The sequence below is a fragment of the Tetrao urogallus genome (assembly GCF_951394365.1).
Source record: "Tetrao urogallus genome assembly, chromosome: 18".
Lineage (NCBI taxonomy): Eukaryota > Metazoa > Chordata > Aves > Galliformes > Phasianidae > Tetrao > Tetrao urogallus.
This window is the reverse complement of record NC_136831.1, coordinates 1,054,504-1,076,014: the sequence shown is the minus strand read 5'-3', so window position 1 is coordinate 1,076,014 and position 21,511 is coordinate 1,054,504. Positions and strand designations below refer to the sequence as shown.

The 21,511-nt window shown below is 40.8% G+C and overlaps 1 protein-coding gene across 1 annotated transcript in view; it reads left to right on the top strand.

The window, feature by feature from the left end:
• The window catches only part of CA10 (carbonic anhydrase 10), a gene marked incomplete at both ends in the record, with an annotated part of 152,653 nt that overhangs the window by 120,445 nt on the left and 10,697 nt on the right, over positions 1-21,511 (top strand). The gene's annotated exons all lie outside the window — the stretch shown is intronic.

The window sequence follows — 21,511 nt, the reverse complement described above, 5'->3', positions numbered from 1 at the left end:
TCCTTCAGCCTGCCTTCCTGCAGCCAGGTTAATATTGACCTAACATTCCTTTGGCTTCAGTACATTTCTATTCTTGAAACAATCGACACTCAGCAGCTGTACCTGAGCCACCGTCCTGTTATACTTGAAATACCACTGAATAACTTAAAGAAGGTCCACTTCAAAATACCAAATGATGCAGTGACACTTCAAAGTGGAGCTAGCGATGGTTTCTTGGAGGAGAGCAGGGTAGCAAAGCAGCTGCTCAGCTGGGAGAGCTACAGATGCTGCTGGCCCAGCTGCCCACCATCGCCGAGTGCCCGATTGCCTGCGAGCACCATGGCAGTTCCCTGCACGGCCTTCCATGAAATCAGTCAGACGTACCTTAGATGCTGCACAGCTGAGCTGTCCCACTTGCCAACCAGAGCCCTAGTTTAAACGCCCCGAATCTCTTCCAGGCGGCGCTCATTTCCATTTATTGGTTAAACAGAAAAGTCAGCTTTCTAACCTCATTTCCCAGCATCAACAGTAAAATAGTGTGAATAGCTTCCTCTACCCTCTGTGTTGCCTCTGGAGTCTCTAGATCAAGGCCATCACCTTCCTATTATTTCTGAATTATTGCAGTAATACATTTTGTCAAGCTTAGGTATTATTTGCTAGCACACACCTCAGTTCTCTATTAATAAAAGCAGAAAAACTAGCTAAGTGGAAACCACAGTCAGTCAGCCAGTGGTGCATCGCTGGATCCACAGTATAGGAAGGATTCATCTAATTATCTGAATTCCTCCTACTGTGAATGGAAGAAGACTGGCATCTTCAGAGGATGAGCATTCCTGATAGCTAGAGACAAATCTCTTAGGACAGGACAAATCGCTCAGTGGAAATGCATCTGCCTTGACAAGAGAGCAGGCAAACAGCTGGACAAGATGCTTAGATTAGATGTCTCCTTTTTGGATGGTGTAGATGAATTCTAACCTTCAAGGATGTGCTTTTCAAAGTTGCAGGTAGCCATTTTGGGCAGTCAAACAAGTGAATTCCAGTAAGGTCAAGTGTTAATTATCAATTTGGATCTGTATCTTCAGTAAAGTCTTAGTTATAAAACACATACTGTTTCCAAAGCACAAACACAGAGTCAAATAAATCATGTTGAATAGCATAGGTGCAAATTTTTAGTAAAGGATGGCAGCTGACAGTGTTCTTAGGATGCACATTCACCCTTACAAGTGCTGTCTATATAAGTAAGTTATTTCCAATAAGCTCTCAGCACTGGGAGATGCAATGTTTACAGCTCCCGGCAACTAGAATGACAAAACTATAGACAGGTTAGCTGACTTTATGATTGAGTACATGACTCTGTAAGGCAACATATGCTTTCAAGAAAGCTGCTGCTAATTATTATCACTCCCGTGATACTGTCAGAGGAGATAGGATAAAGAAAAATAACTACATTACTTTAATTTAGGTTGTGCAGCAACCAGAGCAGTGAAGATTTTCTGGTTTGGGCTTTAGCAGGTGAAGGCAACCAGAGAAGCATGACTGCAGGATTCCACCATTTGATTGTTGGTTGCACAGCAATGCCCACGACGCTTCCTTGTTGCTGCTGTTCTTATTTATTTTGGACAAAGTAACTATGGCGTTTACTACAACCTCTATCTTGCTATAGAAACAATTCCTGAGTTACCCAAGCAGTGTGATTCAATTCAATCCCCTCTTTTCCACTGACACTGACACACTCACATCAGCGCACTGGGGAGAGGAGGGCTGGGGGGCAGAGCAGCCCTCCCTAACAGCACTGAAAACTTAGACTGGCTCTAACAGACCAGAGTTAAATCCAAATCCAGGGAAGCTGAAGCTGCTAAGTGGCTCCATTATATTTTCAATTATGAGCAGTTTTCTTTACACATCTGGAAATCAAGCCTAAGATCCACACTAAGCAACAGGCCTGTTTTTAGAATGCTTTTTTTTTTTTTGCATAGTGAAGATGTTCTGCAAGAGCACAGGCACTCAGCAGGCTGGAGAGCACTGGAGTGGCACCACGGAATGAAAAACATCCAGAACTGGCAATTTGTTTCAAAATGTCCCATGGTCTGAGCGATACTGAGAGGCCTGTAATTTCCAGGCTTCAGGTGTTAAAGTCTGTCAAGAGAGATCTGGGTAGCTTTTAGCCCCTGATGATCACTTCAGCAGACAGAATAACTGAACCAAGGCCCGAATAATTTCAATGTAAGGACTTTAAAAATGAGCATCAGATTATCATCAATACGTTTAACACTGCTAATACGGAAAAAATGAAAGGCTTTGGAATGTTTAAAAAAATAAATTGAGCATTTGTTTGTGCCTCAGATACATTCTTGAGAGCATTCAATTCTGTACTCTTTGTGTGAGCATCCTACTATAGAGTAGCAATGCAAAGAAAATCTTGGCTCAAGCGAAGAGCACAACCAAGACACCAATCATTCACGTCTGCTGCCTAACGTCTCCATGCAAAACTGCTTCTAGCACAAGTGTCTGTATCATTAATGAGGCCATCTTCCCTCAGAAAGGAAGAAACAGAGAATACAGCAGAATAGTGCTGCTGTTTGAGCTCTACCTTGTTAAAATACAAAATAAAATAAAGGTAACTGAACCTACAAGAGTCATGAAGAAAACTGGACCCTTTAAGCTTTACTCCAACTACCTCGAGGCTGCGCAGTGCAATGGTCTTATCTACATAGAGGAAGAAAGTCAAGGAGCTTCATTGTTTGATGCTATGCACTTTTCAAACAAGACTCCACAGTGCAGAAAATAGATTTGCACATATAAAGCAAAGATTTATTCTTTTCTGCCCACCAAGTCATCTTCTGAAAACCTATGACAGACATTATAAGCACAAAATGACTTCACCTCCTACATGAGAAATGATAGCCACGAAGTATCTGGATAAGTGAACATATATTGCATCTACACAGAAAGTTTGAAACCAAGATTTGTTTTTTTCTGCTGCAAAAGCTAATAAAAAATTGAAGCAAAATATAAGAAAACAGAGGTGGGGGAAAGAGACCAGAAATTCTGAAACACCAGCCTTCTACTACTTCATTTTCTATGTGAAATCAGGCAAATTGTACGTGAATAGGGAACTTTGAATGATAGTGAAGGATTATTTATCAGAGAGATCAGTGCTGCAAATCCAACTTCTGATATTTTTAGAAGCAGGACTGACAGAGAAACAGCCTGTGAGAAACATCAGGCCAGCTGAAATCATTTAATCCAGTCTTCTGCAGAATTAGAACGATCTCAACTGCTAAATCAGAAGAAGTGATATTGTCATGGAGGCCTTCTGCACACCTCTGATTTGCCTGTGTAGGTCTGAATAACCTCTCCCAAAATGCTTCTGTTGGTATTCTTATACCAAGCAGAAAAACTTTCCTGGAATAGTTCTGATACAACCATATGTGAATTACGAGTTCAGTGATGCTGGTGAAACAAAGCAAGCCCATCAGCAGGTCAGAGGAAGCCGTAGGCACAGGCTGACCCTAAACGTACTGCTTGTTCCAAGCTGCAAACCAGCCACATATCCTTTTATTGGGTGAGGCCCTAACTTATTCCAAAGGTAAATGTTAGCCATGCCTTTCTGTGACATGGCTCAGGCCTCTGCCTCCTCTTCTGCATTCTGCACAAAAACATGTTTTCCCCACACATTTCCCTGTGCAAAATTTACTGCCCTCCATCCAAGCCTGGACTTCTGTTTGCTTTTTGTTCCCTGTAGGATCCTCACTGATGTGAGGATGTGAGATTCTCCAAGGCTGTTCAGCAAAATACAGGGCAGCACACACTCCTTCCTCAGGAAAGGCAGCAGGTGATGCCCAGTGCCACAGCTCGTCTGTATTTTGGAAATTTTATTGGAAACAATACGGGTCATTTTTAAGTGTTGCAGCCAGAAGATAAGTTTACTGTATTCCTGTGCTGATTAATGTTGAAAAATAAGCCTCTGAGGGCAGTACCAGATGAGGGAACACATGTCTAATGGAAGGGTGGTTTAGTAAAATCTCTATAACCTTCAGATTAATGTTCAGCTTCAGAGGAGAAAGTCAATAGGATAATGAATTAAACTGCTAGAGGAATAGAATATAAATCAGGAAGAGGTGGAGGTATTGTCATTACTGCAGCATAAGGAGACTGTTCACGTGGGGAATTCACATCAGTGGGAGATGAGCACCACGTCAGGAGCAGGAATGCACCTCTGTCCACCCAAAGACTACAGGTGGGCTTCACCAGAAATGTTACAAGATGCTCATACACACAAAAGCAGAGTTAGAGTTTAAAAGCCACGCTTATTAGAATTGACTACTGTGTTTTTCTAAACCAAAATCAAATGCTGTATTTCCTGTTAGGTGGGTTTTATTGCAGATTAATATAAGAAAATAGCAGTGAGCAATGTATCAGCACAAACTGACCACCTGACCATGGTGTGCCAGTTTAAGAATTACCCATTGCAAATTCTATTCCACTCTCATCTGACAGCGCAGGAAAGTTGGCATTTTAAGAGATGTGATGTAGGAGCAGAGCCCAGTCCATCTCCTTTTAATGTGGTGTCTCCATTTAATGCTATGTGGTGACACAGCGCCTGCCCCTGCATCTGGACCCACCATGACTTTGAGTGTGGCCCACCAGGGGAGATAACCAGACAGCAGGGCTTGCAGGAAGGCATGTTGGAAAGCACTGCTATTCAGTGAAGTGAAATTCATCAGAAATATTTTTAAATATTCCCAAAATACATCCCAAAGAAAAATGAGCTGATAAAGCAAGTTGCTAAGCAAAAGCAGAAGAGTTGTTGACTAAATGCTAAGGCATTTACTGTACCTGAACCCAGGAATAAAACAGTAGGTGACAGTGTGGTGCAAATGGAAAGGGAAGATAAAAGGATATACTTCAGTTCACTGTATATTTTCCTGTCAGCTACAGATTATATTGTTCCAGAAGCGCTGCGTGAAGTAGCACACAATAATTAACCATCGTTTGTTCTTCTAAACATGCGGTGAAGTATCATTATTTATTTTTTATCCTCTACATATATGTGGGTGTTCCTTGCCAGGAAACTTTTCTCCTTTGAAACCTGCTTTTCTGAATCTTACAGAATCTTAACAGAATTGCAAGAACTGCCTGAGCAATCTACAAGCTCTATGAAAATGTCAGTTTGTGTTCATGTAGCAACACAACAAAGTATCTGCTGCTTGGAATAGTAAACGTTGAATTTCTTAGATATGGACAGAAACAGATCCCCTTCAGTAATAAATATATTTTTGCACATGTTTAGATTTCAGATACCAACTGTTCTCATTTCTAGGGGGAGGGGGAAGAGGAAAAGAGTGTCAGTGTACTGAGAGCACAGTCTGTCACAAACTATAATCTAAATCCCCTTGGTGCCTCAATTCTAAAATCCAGCATCATAAAGCAATAAGGTGGAGTTTTTCTGCTTAGAGTAGCAGCTGTAGGATTTGCTCTTTTAAACCACTGGGACAGTAAAACATTCAGCCCTCTAAACCTCTGGTGTCACTTATGAAGCGTTCATTTTGCCTTATTCCAAATGATTATAATTTGCTTGGGATGGCTCTACTTGATATTGGATGATTCTTCTTTAATTAAAGAGCAATTTACCCCTGCAGCCAAAAAACTACATTTGTTCTGCAGTGGGTTTTATGTTACTTGGGAATGAGTTTTCCATTACACTTCTCATAAATTTTAACTTTTTCCACAAATGTATTTATTGTAACATTCCAGAGAAAGGAGGAATCAAACTAATTCCGTACTCAAAAGTTCCTGCAGCCACGTTCCTGGACAACCACAGAAGAAAATAAAAAGCAAGATTATATGAAGTTTTATCATCGTCACAATTTACAAAAGGAACAAAAAATAGGGAGTGATTACTGCTGTCATATTCCTAGACAAAAAACTATCGTGAAAGCCATGGAGTTTTGTCTAGATTGTACCACTTAACTATTTGTATAATGTATTTATATAATGATTATTGATCTCAGATAGGAAAAAAAAAAAGCAAAACCTTTTAGCTCAGTCTCTTTTAAGTGATGCTTTCTCTGCTGGAGGATAAATACTGGCAAACAGACCATTAACAGAGGAATCCAAAGTTAAACAACGGACGACACAAAAACCTTCAAGTTCCATCACCAAACCCAACGGAATTTCTCAGGCACTTGCATGTTAGGTGCTGGGCACTTGCAGCCATAGCTTGGTTATGCTGCCTTGAATCATACCCAGTTCTGGCCCTTCTTAGGGCCAGAGAGATTAAGAATGGCCTCTGTAGACTCCAGAGCCAGGATTCACTTTGGAATCTGGCTGCAGTAATGTTGGGGTTACGCTGAGCAAATGGAAGAACTTCAAACAGCACGGTGACCCCATTCCTGCATGCTCCAGGCTTGCTGGGCAGCCCTTCTTGTGGCAGGCAGGAATTCCTGGCTCATACCCCATCTTTCCCACATTTCATCTGGACTCTCTGATCACTGGCACTGAGGACATGAGTGGGGCAGGGAGCACGTCCTCCAGGGGCTGAATTAGCCCAGGAGTCTTTCTCCAGGGAGCAGCCTGACGTTTTGCTCCTCTCTGATAACAATTCTTGTTGTCTAACACAGTTGTGAAGCCTTACCATTTACTCTCTAACCTTCAGTTTATTTCCATAGCTTCAGCTCCTCCTTTGTTAAGTCTTTGTCCCTTACCTTATGTTTAATAGTTTCTTAAGAATCATTAAGAGGTGTTTCAGTACTGTAGTAAAAAGACAACTAAATCACGTCAATGCTAGTGGACTTTTTATTACATGTTCAGGGATTCAGGGAACACTGTGAGGTTGGAGAGCTGCAGTTTTCATTTAGCATACCGCTTTGACCTTCCACCACCACTGTAGACCTCTCCTTAATTAAAAGCACACAAGCATACAGTGCCTCCAAGAAAGTCAAAACACTTTGAGGTATTTCATTTTAACCAGCTAGTTCGTCAACAATTTCAATAAGGACTGAGAAGGAAATACTTTTAAACATTCGTTCCTATCACAAAATTGTGATAGATAATGGATTTGCATGTTTTACAAACAATGAAGAGAAGTGAACTCACACTGTTACTGTTTTACAAGCATGTTCTGAAATTATTACAATTAGGTCAGCTTCTCAGGCGTACCTATCTTTAAAACAGCACACGATAGCAGGCACATCAGCATTAACTCTTCAGAGAAAGAGAATTCACAAGGTTAAAACATTTCTTTAAGGTCCATTTTCTTTCTGCTTATCTTTTAATATCTCACCTTTACCTGCCTGCACCTTATCTCTGGATAAACTACTGGAAATCACTTCACACATCTGCCAAGACTCGCTGGATTCAAACTCATCAGAAGTGAACAGAATGAGAAAGTTGCTTTTCAGTAGGTTTGTCTTTTTCTCCACTCTACCTGCCACAAAAACATTCCCTAAGTGACACTGCCACAGACAGGTTAGAAAAGCACCATATACAAAGTTACTACTCTGGAAGTTTTACCAAAGAGAGTTCTGGATCTTACTAGGAAGATCCACTACTGTCCATCTATCATCTCAGCTTTTATTTACCATTTCTTATCAACATATGAACGTGTCACTCCCAGGAAATTCTGCTAACAGCTGAATCAGTCAGTAACGCAGTCGTTCTACTTGACCTTCAGTATAGGACTGATCAGCAACTGCTGTAATATTCCTTCAAATGCATTGCATAATTCCTATGGATCAAAAACAGATCTGTGAATTTACATTCTGAAGGCAAATCCAGTGTGAATGCCATACGTGGGGCGTGTTTTGTTATGTGATTGTTTTGTCCTTTTCTCTTTATTGATTTCTATCGTGGTTCCTTGAGTCCTCCAACAAAGTAATCACAAAGCACTCGAGGGCTTCTCTGTCACCTTGTATTCTGTCACCAACCCAGCAGTTACACTGAAGCCTACACCCAAAGCAAAGCAGAGCAAAGCATGTGGGTATAGTCTTTACAGGCCATCATTTTTCACATTCATTCAGGACTTAATATTACAGTATCCATGGCTATGGGAGTTTGGCCACCCAGTTTTCACCTGATGCTTTTTTTCCTACCTATCTCACAAGCCTGAAATACTCTGACAAAGTTGTGTAGAAAGTTTTCCATCAAAACATCAATGCAGCACTTTTTCACTAGACTAAAGCAGCAGAGGAGCATGGATTTCAAATCTGGTTCTAAGATTCTCCAGAAGAAGCAAGAAGCAAACCCCAATCCTTTTCTTCTTTTCTGAGAGAACAAAAAAAGCTTATGGTAATATACATAAAAGATGAATTGCTGCCTTGTCTGAAATAGGGAATCATGATTCAGAAAAGGATAAAAGGCTTCTTAGAACCAACTGTACTCCAAGTACAAGCTGTCAAGTGGTTTGAGGTTAGCGTTCATCTCTTTCTCTCTTCACATAAAAAACAGGGAAAGGTCAATAAAATATCATAAAAATATGCTACCAATAAAAGCATAATTAAAATACATTGAGTATTTACAGAAGTACCCATCACGGGTGAGACTTAGAACCCTCTATAACACACTTTCCCTATCAGGACACACCAATTCTTCAAACACATAAGCAAATAACCAAAGAGGCAGGCAGAGCTGTAATTGTAATTCTGCATGTTGTGAAATCTCTTTGTTGCTTTGAGGTTTGTGAATTGCTTCTAAACAGCAACAGTAGCATTGACCTGCAGGGACCTGAATTTTACCTGAAATACAAATTACTGCACCAAAAGTGTTCCAGTTAACTCAGATTTTGGCACATATTGTTCCATCTTTAACTTCAGAGCGGTGGTCACAGCAAGCTATTTCCAGTGAGGTGGGCTAATGGGCAAGCTGGGAAGAAAGGCACTGCTGTGGTTTTGAACAGTACAATTCATCCCTGACCATGCTGGCTTTCTGCTTCAGGCATGGTAGAGCTGGAAGAGAGGCAGTAGACAAGAATATTTCTATGTGCTTCCAGCTCTGCAAATCACAGCCCTACCCTAACAGTTCTGGTTTAAGGCAGAGTTCTCTACAGGAATCTGAAAGCTCCCAAGCCGTAGGTACCCAGATTGCCCCTTTGACAATCTGCCTCTATCTACAAACAATCCTTTATGCACATTTATTGTCTTGCTGAGGAGAGGAACACCAAAGGAAAACCAACAAATTGCTGTAAGGTAAGCTAGGGTGAGGAAACATTGGGTGTCCAGACTCTTGACTAAATCAACAGACGTGCTGGCAGGAAATCAGGCAGATATCCAACAGCCTCTGTTTGTTTTTCAGCAGAAGTTCTTTGAAATCAAGTTCCCTGCACAAGGTACTTTGGTTTTGACATGTAAGCATTTTCCAGCAAAACCCTTTTTCAGCAAAAAAAAATCCCAGCTTCTGATTACTGCAAGGCCTTATTCTGCGTGAAGCCCAAGGGTGTGTTCAGTCAAGAGGATTTTCACTGCTTGATTTGTAGCTTAGAGCCTTAGAGTGCTGTTTCTCAGTTACAAAAGGTGCAATAGAGGAACTGTTCTCCATCCTAACTGGCAGAGTTATTCCCTGGGGTAATTTAAAAAAAAAATAATCACATTTATTCTCCCAGATTCTAATGGATGTCTGTTTCATTCTCATAGGATTGTCTTTTAGAAACCCAGACAAATGATGAAAGGAAAAATAGCAGAGTAAAAAAAAAAAAATTAAAAACTTTTTCCAATGGCCTATTTGAAAATACAGACTTACATTTCAGGTATATTGATCATTAGAAACAAATATGGCAAAGAAAGTTGGAAATCTTGTGTTAGAATTCTGAGCTTCTAGACAACAACTCTGGGGTCTGTTCCCACAGCTCTTCATATACATTAACAGACCCAGTGGAAAAAAAAAAGGACTATGAGCATGTCAGCGCATACGTGAACTTCACATTTATTTGCCCTGAATAAGCCAGAAGAGGAAAAAGTGCTACGCTATTCAGACCAATTCCTTTGTTTAAAATGAAACAGACTTCTTTGCTAGCACAGGAGAACTGATCAGTTTTTTGACCCCATGCATCTTTCACGTGATCAGTAAACTCAGCACCATTTTGCATGTGGTCATCAAACCACCTCGGGGCAGCGCGAAGCAGCTCGATTTTACCTGTGTGTTGCTACATAGTGTTCTGTGTTTTGTGCTCTAAAAATGGCAGCTCGTATCTCAAAGTGAACGGCCATGATTAAATCTAAAGACCTACATGGTTTAAAAGAAAACATTTGTAAGTGGGAAAAGGCCAGAAAACCAACAGAATTTCTGAGTTGCGTCTTCTTACATCAGCTTTAAGTCTGTCCTTTAATGTTTGTGAAGACGAAAATAAAAATGAAGAGCTGGAAGAGACCGTCTCCTTTTAGTTCACTGCTTTGTTTAGAGATGAGGCTGCACCAGAAATCTAACTCAGACACGTCATGTCTAGAAGTGGTCACTTCATGTTCCCTGTAGGTATTCTGAAATGCTGATAGCTGCTCACAACAGGCAGTAATGATAGCCCTTATAATGCTTTTTGTCAAATGCTTTACAGTCATTAACATGCTCCCCATTAACTATCAATTACCTTGCAGCATAATTATTTCACAGATTTTACAAATGGCTGGGCAGAGACAGAGGCTGAGTCAACTGCAGTCATGACAACGGGCTGTGGCACAGCGAGGACCAAAGCACAACGTTTTGTGGTGTGTTCAAAGTCCCAGAGATGTTGCCTACCTGATTTCTCAAAATTTGCTCATGGGTATTTTGAATGGGCAGATCTTGTCATTCCTATTTCTGTAGCAAAAATCAATCACCCCAGTGCACTACACACTGTGCAAACGATAGCATGCAAATGTATCAATGGATAATAGCATGAATTTCCCATCAGATACACACAATATTCTGCCTACCTGAAACAGAAACACTGCCAAACACTGAAGTCTATCCTGTAGTGAGCATGCCAAGCTAAGTCATAGCACGCTTTTGAATTGCAGTAGGGTTATAAGCATTACAGTATTAAAAGGCACTGAAGCAGTGAGAATAATTTACCAAGATGCGTCTTCAAAGATGAAGGAATGCTGATATGGTAAATATCTTTTGCAATATTTCCAAATGCATAGTTATTATTTGAAAGCAAAGTCTCCATTTATTGAACCATCTGATTGTTTTGACAGAGTTCAAACTCTAAGATGTTGATTCATTCTGATCAGCAGATTGGTAACTGAAGAGCTGTTTTGTCCCATTGCTGCTAATGAAAGAAACGAACTTTTCCTAAATGTGCAGGTATTTCATTTGCATACACTGTTTACAGCAGTCATCTCTACGGAAAGAGAAACCATCACAGTTTCTACAAAACAAACTGATCTGTGGTAACAACAGCAAAAGAAAGATAGTCTTTCCTTGTAATTTAAATTCACATTGAAAATGTGAATTCTTTGATAAAGGCAGGTCCTGTGCTGCTGTTTTGTGTTGGTTTTGTTTACTTCTTATTTAATGCAAACAGCAAATGGACATTGCAAATCTTCAGAAAATGGAGAATTAACTTTGATGAAATAGCACAGACTATCATGTGCTCTGAGGCTCAGAAATGGGAACAGAGAGGCTGGTTGTACACCCAGTAGTTGGTTTGCCTGTAGTCTTATTTCACCTTGCTCTCCACTTTCTCATCAAATCTGCTCTCTTTTTATCTTGCCACAAAGAGAGATCAAACAGGTCAAGAAAATTCAGCTTTTTATTACAGCTGCAGCATCATTTCTGCTGAATTGCAGCACCACCCTATACACTTAGATTGCACCTTAATGTTGTTCTGCTCACACGATACAAAGCTAGAGAATAATATTTAAAAACCATGGTTAATGTGGCATTATATACAATTATGTACATCAGAGTAAAAAAACAGAATGCAGGGACAGTTTGGCAGCATAAAGATGTGCAATACAGTGACCTGCCGGAGCATCTTGAACTCATACACCTGTGCTTTCAGAAACACTTGCATGAGCAACCTGTGACATCCTCAGTGATGCTGACAGCAGAGCAGCAGTGCTGCCCTTTCCCACTGTGATCGGCCCCTGAAAAAATAGCAGTCTGTTTTAAGGCATATACTCACTAACCTTTTAACACCACTGCGAAAGAAAACTAACATATATTTATGGACTGTTTTGCTTCTCTGGGAAATGCACAGTGAGGAATAGCACAGCTGGATAGCAGAGCTAACATTAGAAGAATAACATATTTTAAGTGACAGGTAGAAATAGGACAGAGAAGGGCAGGGGATATGCTTGTGTTTACAGAAAGGCAGCATGTCTGGGTCTGAGTATGGGCGAGGAGCGTGCTGTGGGCTTGAGGAGCACATGCTGCATTTATAGGGAGCGTGGCTTATAAGGAATCCTGGCACTACGGGCCATGCTCAAACTAGCATGCTTCTGATTGTAGTTTTTCTTCTGCTGGCAGTAACCAAAGGTGGCAGAGGCCACCGAGGCAAAATTTAACTCTAATGAATGGAGACATTTTCAGTTCTGTGCAGAAATACAGACTGACTTGATAAAACAGTTTCTGTAGAAATTACAGGATGAAAAATAGACAAATTGAAATTTGGACTGGAGCACGAGAGCCAGCAACAACTTCACGTAATGTGGCAGAGAGCTGTGATGCCCTGAAGTAGTAACAAATGCATTTTTACATCTCCTCCTGAGAGTCTTACAGGTTTGGCTTTTTTTCTGGAAACGTCCTAAAAATCTCAACCTTGATGCTCAAGCTCACAATTATTTCAAGCAAACCTATTTCCCCAGTGAGTTTTCCTCCTTTCTTCTGAGGTGAATTTCTACTGCTTGACTTCCAGTTCTGCACAGAACAATCTATTAGAGAAATAGCATTATTTTCTTTTTCCTTCTGGAAAGTGTCAATTTTTGAACAAGATCAAATAATCTCCTGTGCTTCAGTATGGACTAATTTTAATTATTAAAACCTTTGTCCCAGGAAAAACTCTTCAGGCTGTTTATTGAGAAAACAGCTATTTTTAATGGGATTCAGAAACGTCTTTAACTGAGATCAGGGACCATTGGAGACAGAATTCTGGCTGTAAGCTGGGCTCAGAATTCAAGGACTTTTTCATGTCAGAACTTGCTTTTTCCTGCACCTTTTTTTCTATGTCTTGAAACTTGTTATAGCATTAGAAGCACGCAATTTACGATGCAGTAAAATTTAATATATATTTATATACATAAATATATATATAACATATACTTAAAGTTAAAATCCAAACACATGCATTTATGTTACATTTATAAAAATCAGAAAACCCTAATGTAGTCCCCACTGCCATACTTATATATAAGATCCTTCTTCACAGCAGTCAGCAAATTGGTATTGTTAAAATATTAATTCATACTATGATTCCTCACTTTTAGGTTCACTGTTTTGCATCGCTGCAAGATAATTTTATGGTTTTAGCAAGGTAATGGGGTAAGCACACTGCTGCTCCATAACTCAAAATCTACAGACAGCACTGTCTGCACTTAACTCACAATGCAGCTTCCCCTACAGTCATTACAAACCAGCATATAATCACAACAACAAAATTGTTTACCGCGGTACAATGAAATCAAATACATGCTTAACGATGTAAGCTTTACCAAGTAATAATGTAATGTATAGAATCAACATTATCTTCAATTAGGTGCCTACAATGGTTGAGGAGTTCCCAACATTACAGTTCAAAGAGATGGATTTTTATCTGCTCTAATTTTCAGCTCCATTTCATCTGTGCACTAACAGAAAGGTTCTCTTTTGCTATATGAGAGACGTGGCACAGAATAATGAACACAGCGAAGAAATGAAATAAAGGAAGAGGCGGCAGGTGCAGCATCAGAACTGAAAAAACCACGGCTGGTGAAATCAGTAAAAAAAATAATATTGTGGGGTAAAAATAAGACAAAATCCACAAGAGATATTGCTGGTATTAAAAGATAATTTCCCATGCTTCTAACAAAGAGCAAGAGCATTCCAGCCACTGCGCCCCAGCGTTTGCAAGTATTAGTGCCTGCCTGTTTGCATGAGGCTGATGCAAACCCAAAGCCAAGTGCAGCACTGCACAGCCCTGCTGCTGCATGGAGAGGCAGGATGTGGGATTCACTCGTGAAGGCACTCCTCCTTCCAGCAGTGCCCTGGTGGGTGGAGGGGCTGCTGTTGGGGGTGGCCCCCTCTGCACCTCTTTGCCTTTCCTGCTCGCTTATGAGAAGTGGTTACTGAAGAGTGCTGCACTGAGGCAGACAAATTCCCCAGCAGCTGCACCTTTCACAATCCCTAACTTAATTCAGATATTATTTCCCTGTGGAAGTGACGCTGTTGAACCCATTCCGTTTGTGCTTCAGGGGTTTATAGCTCTTCTAGAGGGAACTGGAAGCAGCAGAAAACAAACAGTGCGTGGGATCTGCACTGAAGTCACAGACGTTCTGAAAGCCGGGCCATTTGCCAGCAAGAACAAGGAGCTGCTTTCACATGACTGAGACCAGGCTGCCAGCACTAACTAGTTTACTACATGGACAAAACGAATTTCAGAGCGTTTAATTGGATCATCACCCAAATTCAACTTTTCTAATAGTAGAAAGTTCAACAGACTATAGATTCCTTCAGGAGTTCTGCATTTTGGAGTGTGGCAAATTCCCCAGTTTCCTTTCATTAAGGGAAAATACGTCTGGCCTTTCAGGTATTCCCATGCTGGTACTTTCAGCATTTCAGCTACATAAATTACCCTGTAAATGAATACAGACTGTGTTTTCTAATGGGAAAAAAACTTTGACTTCTGTCCTCTGATGTGGAGATTCTACTGATACAAATTACAAGTGTGACTTTATCGCTGCTCCTTTTCCCACCATCATGCCGACCAGGAGGCGCGTTTTGAGTACTAATGACACTTCACACTCATCCATGCTTTAAAGAAAGACATATAAAAGGCTTATGTTGCAAATCTGAGCTGGTTTTGCTGTGCTCACCATCACTTCCAGTGCAAAGACGAATTACTGGTGATTAGTTTCCAGATTCACCATGAGACAGATTACATCTGAAAGCACACACAGGAGACCCACAGCAGACTGTGCTCACAAACTCCCATTCCACAGACCTCCAACGTGGGCAGCCCTGCTTTCAAGATTAGCAATATTGCATCACAGTTTCACCGTCTAGGTGCATTTGCCTTTAGCCTAATTCCTAGCCAAAGCGCTATTCATTTTGTTACGATGAAGTTGTCTGCATAACTGATTTCCATTCTTCACCCTTTTGTTGGCTTAGCTCTGCATCCCACTATTCCAACAGCCCACAAACAGACACAGTAACAAACGTGTGTCTATGGGATCTGCAATTGGTGGGGTTTTTTTAATTGACCTTCACTTATTAAACTCCAAAATTTGTGGATAAGCACAAATTCGAGGCATATTCACAGCTTTACCTCCTAGCATTTAGATGAGTTTTCAGGTGACTTCTTGACTCTAAGCATTTGTGTTTTACAGGCAAGACAAACTACGTAGCAGAGGCCACTGGTATTTAGCTAGACTGGGTGACAATTAGCAGTGAGTTAGGGAAAAGGTTACTCCTGTGCTGAAAATTGTAACCAGAAAGTTTGAGACAAACAGGAGAGGAGAAGTTCTTTTGCTGTCTGTGCAAAGCTGAGACTTTTAGTTGTGGATGCAAGGAAGCAGCTTTAAGTGATTATATAAAACAGGAAAGCGCAGAAAATACCTTTAACAAAGAAAACCACTGTTAGATCCTTGAACTTCCACCAACTGCAGCACAATCTAGGCTAAAGGAAAGGCTTCTGAGATGACCCTCTTTCTCTGTTTGTTTGTAAACTAATCTGCAGTTGTGTGGCTGTACTGAACTGCTCTTATCACGTGGTAACTCTCAGAGCCCTTTACAAGGTGCCCAGAAGAATGTGTTCTTATGATAGACAACTGCTGCTGTGTGTAATTTCATGCCCTTCTAATTTATGCTGGGTACCTTTGTTTTGCCCATCAATCTGTGATATTTTTCTTCGCCTGCCCATCATGCCCAGTCTTTCAACTAAAATGTAGCAGTGCATGGTACTTTGGCAAGGTGCACTGAGAGCTATAGTGGCATCACATACTGTTAGGCTTGAAATACGAATGCATCCTTTTGACGTGCTACTGTGGAGTAACAAGTCAAATGATAAAAAAAAACATTGATCTCCAATTCACCATGTCTTTGACTTGTAGGAAACAATTTCTGCTGCCTTCTGGAGTGGCTGTGAAAGAAATACAGAGTTATCCAGAAATTCAGGGCACTATTATGTAACTGAATCTCTCAAATTGTGCATTTATACTGAATTCATCATCATGGTGCTTGAGCATCTGTTGTATTTTAAATGAGAAAACAATTTAAATGTAGTGTTTAGTCAGAAATCCTGCACAAATCCAGGAATGATGACAGGCTCATCTATGAGCCTTTTTCCCCCACATTACCTCTATTGTCTCCTACAACGCAGCTTTTGTAGATGATGGATTGGGTCAGTACCAAATTATAGCTTGCAGTGAAATTCTACATCAGCCAAGACATAATCAACATTAAACATTTGAGTTTAAGACTTCATTTTGATCCTCACACAAAGTGAATTGCAGAACAATGCCATTTATTTATGTTTACCGAGCTCGCGCTCATCTGCTAACAATGACTGACAAGAGTGGTTGACTGGCAGGTCAGCCAGAAATACCCCACGTTCAGAGAACCAGCAGCAAGAAGCTGCAGCACCCACTGCCCTGTCAGCTGCTCTCCCAGTGTCACACAGACACATCTCTGTAGCGCTGGGGCTCAGCTTGGGTTTTCCATCACTGCCTTTCCTACTATCTGTAAGAGGGTAATCTCTGATTGTGACACTTGGAATGGTTCTGGGAACATTTGAGTAGCAACAATCCATCATCTCTTACACTCTTTTTCAGTCAGCCTGAACTGGTACATTTGTATTTTTTACTATTGTCTTGTGCTTAACAAAAAAATCCTCAAGTTTAAAATATTGTCTAAAATACCCAATTTTCTTGTTTTCAAATGAATTAAAATGAGTATATTTTCCTCCGTTAGCAGCCTTATCAGTGCAAGGCAAGCAGGTCAGCAGCCACACGGCTGCCCTGTTCAGAGCTGCCTCACACACAGACTCCTTCAGAGCACCACAACGCCCTGCTGGAGCAGCTGAGAGCAGGCGCCCAGGGATCCCAAACTCTTACTCACCTCTCAACTGTATGCCTGCAACTACAGATCATTACTTTAGGCCTAAAGGAGCAGATGTTACTGTTTCAGTGTAAGAGTTACACGCTGAAGATACCTCACAGTGCTAAGGACTTGTGGGGGAAACTTGGGTAAAGAACTAGGCACCATTTGCTGAACAGAAGTACTACATGGTAGTTCTTGTTACTAATTGGTCTAATGAAGTATTAGACAGCATTTGCTGTTTTAGCACTAATTCCTAGCACGTAGTTGTCTCTAGCAAATTAGATTTCACAGCCAGGTACAGCTAACTCTAAACTGCATTTCTGCTTTACTGCACAATGCACAACTGCGTTTCTCTGCACACGCTTCAGTGCAGTTGTCTGCTCATAAGCAGAAGATAAGCAAGCTCCTTTCTTGTGTTCTTAGACTTATTCTTTGAAATAAAAGAGAATTATAATCTTTTTTATGCATCTAGGATACAGCTGCTGGAATTGCTATAAATGTGGATGACAAGCCCTTCTATCAAACTGGTATTTCATAGGCATATCTTTTAAATCATGAAATAACTGTCAAAAGCAGCAAAGCAAACAACAGCATCAACGTTTGTCAGCAACAACCTAAAGAACTTGGGTTTTGACAACGATGAGGAGTCAGAGGAAGTTACTTAAAATAAACAGCTCTGGCAATTCTGCTTTATTGCACTAAACTCTTTTTAATTGATTTCAGTCTTAAAACTCACAGTGTTCTGATAAAATGCTAAGTAAACTGCTGGAAGTCTATGTGGTCAAGTAACATCTATTTTACCATTTAAAAATGATGTAAGAACATCCCACACAGCTGTGGGCTCAGATGTATGAAATAAGACAGGTGGAGCTAAGGGTCAGTTAGGAAGCACGTGGGTATTGCTGTTTTGGCAGATCCCTCATTTATTGGTAGAGTACTTCATGCATGAGAAAAAGATGGTTTCATTTTTCAAATAGAATTAGCATGAACCTTAATTTCTATTTGCTTGAACTGTGACAGCACGCATTCTTCAGAGCCCACCAACAGCCCAGTTCTCCAGCTGTTGCTGTGAACACGTGAGCATAGACATAGAAAAAATCTGGCATGGGCGTTGGACCAGATGATCTTTCAGGTCCCTTCCGACCGCAACCATCCTGTGATCGTCTGACTCATTCACAACAGGAGGACCTCAGACTTCAGACCATCTTGCACTGATAAAATTAATGTCACAAATAACTCTAAGGTGATATGTTGTTATTGCTTTTCCGAAATGGTTTTACAAAACCTGTAAGGGCAAATACATTCTAACATAGGGCTATCAAATGTTATTAATGGGTTTTAACTCCCCCAAATTATTTTACTCGCTGGATTCCTGACAAACAGAAATTGAATTACTTTCGCACTTTTTATTTAACTCTATAAAAACGGAACTGTATTTTTTTCCTTAACGAAATCTTGGCCACACTCAGCAAGGTCTCTGAATCAAACAAACATTGAAGTCGTTCCCCGAGCACTTCCATTTGCTTTCATTCCCTGCTGTGCTGGAAATGTGCTTTGTGCTCATTCTCAATCAAGTATCTCAACAGTCTATCAGGTAGCCCAGCATAATGCAAATATTAGAGTTACAGATCAGCCATTCCCTACTGCTGTTCACTTCCTGGTTTAGATCTCTTGTCACTTACAAATCAGGATGTTTATGCACTCAGTTATAACACTTCCAGGTGAGGATAAAGAGCATTTCCATTACTCTCAACAGGACTTCAGGGAAAAAAAAATAAAAAGTGTGTGAAGTGCTGTGATATTTTAAATTCTCTTAGATTCATACTTCTCCATACCTCACTGCAGCAGAACATTTTGCAGCGAGCTGATATTTATAAAAGTGTGAAGCATGCACACTAGATCGGAGGATTTTTCCAAGTCAGAGTAATTGCTACAAGATTGCCAAAAAGAACCTCTGGAATCATCACCAACACGGCAAACTGCCTCCTCCTGCTCAGCCAAAGGGCCTCGAGCAAAGGCCGTGCGGAAAATATCCTGCTACCAGCTCTGCCCAAAGATGCACATTCCACCTGTGCAAAGGATCATAAACCACCAAAACGCACTGCAGGTGAAAACCAGCACTCTCCACACTAACAGCACAAGTACTTCGAGCACCGGGCTGATCTTCAGCAAAGCACAGGTGATCCCATAACCAACCCATGTACTGCGTGCTGGGAAAGAGTCCAATGCTTTCCCCGCAGTAGCCAGCGCCAAGCCACAGCTCCTGCCTGCCTGCCTGCTTTCCCCTGAGGGCACCGCCTGCAGCCCGCGGGCTGTGTGCTCACTGCGTGAACCCCAAGGCACTGCAGCAGCTCCTGCTGGCATTCCCAGCACCGCCATCAGGTGTCTGAAAAGTGCTGTGTCTGCTCCTGGTCCACTGCACATTTTTGGGCGATGGAACAAGGGCACATTCTGGATTTTCAGCAGCTAAAATGAGAGTAATTAATCTTAATTCTCTCCATCCTCCTGAAAAACAGAACTTCTATTGCTTGAGGAAAGCAAAGAGCTGTAAGTTGTTCAGAGGCAAATTAATCTTAAAGGGGGAATCTTCAAAAAAAAAAAAAAACCAAACAGAAAAGAAATCAATATCTTATAACAAGATTCTTTATTGCATTGGAGCCTTGAAACTTAAACCAGAACCAAAGGGGACTTTAGCAATGCAAGTTTGCTCTTGCTACGCTTTGTTTTTAATACAATGCCATCATTTGAAAAAGTAAGATTTTCAGATATGAGCATTTTTAGTTGTGTGGTTTCATCTCCGTGGAAAAAAAACTTGTAATACTTAATGCAGACTGTAGGATTACAGGTATTTCAGGCAGCTTTAAGGAAGTTATTCTGAAAAGAACTTTTATAGGGAATTATATCCTTAATCCTGGTTGTAGTATTCTATATCTTAGATATCTTCATTCATTTGTACCTTTCTAAATTAGTCTGTTCCACGTGAGAAACATGAAAATTTTGTCTCTTGTTTTTAAAAAGAAAAAAAAAAAATCTAAAAAAAGAGAAAACCATTGAATTTAACCATGATGCCATGGAAACAGCTTTAAAATTGATTTGGCTGCAGGGAAGAAAGATACAACTCTAACATAAAGCAAGTGACAGCTTTCAGAAGAAAAAAGAAGATCTGTCTTCATTCAGCACTGAGTGCATTGAGAAACAATAACGCTTAGTGAGGTGAGAGGGTCTTCTCAAAATACAGGGAAACAAGATCTCTCAAAAACACTCCATTCACAACCAGTCTGAGTGTGATGAGGGGAGGTGGCGCGGGGCAGATGAGTACCGACCTGCAGGAACAGGAAACTTGAAATGAAAACCACCTGAAAATCACCAGTAAAGACCACTTTCAGACAGGTTCTTTCCTTGTACAGAGAGCGCAATACAGTGTGGAGAGATCATTTAGAGATCAGCACAGGAAATAACTATTCTAACTTCTAAGCAGTTCAGCGTGTTAACGCAGCCCCTCAGACACGTACATCTGCCTGCAGTCTGCATGCCAGTTTTGCACAGACAGAACTGTGTCTCGCTGCTACCAAAGAGGTCCACCAGAGCCAGGACAGTCACAGGCTCATTGCAGCGTAACGCATCGCAGCAGGCAGCACTGCTCTGCACATCGGGCTCCTTCCTGCGGGTCTGAGACAAATATTCTCTACACACTTGTACATACTTGAAGAATTTTGTTCCCATAAGTGCCATCCATAAAAATAAGAGCTTCACACTGACACATGCTTCCAAGGGTGGAAGGAGAATTTGGCCCTTCCTTTTAGCTGTTCCTTCACTAGTGTTTTGGACTGCGAGATAAACTTGGTTCACCTAATCTGTTTCTAATCTGGGACTCATTACAGAAGGAATTCTAGTGTAAAACGTATCTCAGTTCTTACTTCTTTGATAATTCACAAGTTAATCTGGTTACCAGAATTACTAGCTGTACATAAAAAGAAGGATATGTTCTAAGCTTCATCGTTTCAGTGAGGACAGTCCCCAGAGCCACAGTGTTGTGAAAGTTCACAAGTAGCACAAAGCAATGACTGATGAGCCTGCATGTCTGTGTGCTGTACTGTAAACGCTCTGATTCCTTGCGGGACCTTTAGGAAGCTCACTGCATTCATTCTGCTTCCCAGCTGTCAGAATTCAGTGGATGTCTTCATTGGCTACTTTGACATTTTTACTTCTGTTCTGGTTTGTTCACTTGCCTTAAAACATGCCAACCATGCGGACTGTAAAAAGGTCAACCAACAGTTTGCTATCCAGAGAGGACAAAATAACTGAAATCAACACATAGTAACTAATT